The sequence below is a fragment of the Poecilia latipinna genome, unplaced genomic scaffold (genome assembly GCF_001443285.1).
Source record: "Poecilia latipinna isolate Pla-1442-1.1 unplaced genomic scaffold, P_latipinna-1.0 Scaffold3338, whole genome shotgun sequence".
NCBI lineage: Eukaryota > Metazoa > Chordata > Actinopteri > Cyprinodontiformes > Poeciliidae > Poecilia > Poecilia latipinna.
The window spans coordinates 67,392-68,048 of NW_015115954.1; positions in this window are offsets into that span (position 1 = coordinate 67,392).

A 657-nucleotide genomic window follows, 5' to 3' on the forward strand; every position below is an offset into this window, starting at 1 on the left:
AAAAACTGTAATATTGTACAATACAGTGCAATATTACTGTATTGTTTTTACATCTAAGATAAATATTCCACAAATAAGGTTGATTGATTGTTACAACTAATTGTGGATCCCTTTAACACTCAACCCTATTTCCTCTGATATCCACAAATAAAAGCCAGCCAGTTCCCATCAGAGACCAGAAGCCTCATGTCTAAAGCGGCGTGCCCACAAAAAATGTGCCGTGCCATATTTTACTCAAAAGTTGGTGTGTATAAAAATGAACTTTGCGTCACAGTTTGCATAAATATACGCACATTTTTTCTCTGGTGTGAAAATGTGCGTCAGCCACACTGTTGGGTTCTGTGTTCCTGTGTATTTATGTCTTGGTTTTTCTGTGTCCTGTTCCCCTGTGAGTCTCTGTCCTCCCTGTTGATTGATCCCAGCTGTGTCTAGTTCCCTGATTACCCTCCCTGTGTATTTAAGTCCACCTGTTGTCTTTGTTCCTTGTCGGGTCCTCGTCTTGCGCTCGTCTCATGTCAGATGTCTGTTCTCCTCGTTGTTCACCAGTGCTGCGTCCGTGTATCATTTCTTGTGGACCTTTATCATTAAATTTTCACTTCAACATGTCATCCTGGGTTCACCTGCGTCTTCCTCACCATTCACAACCGCTAATCATGA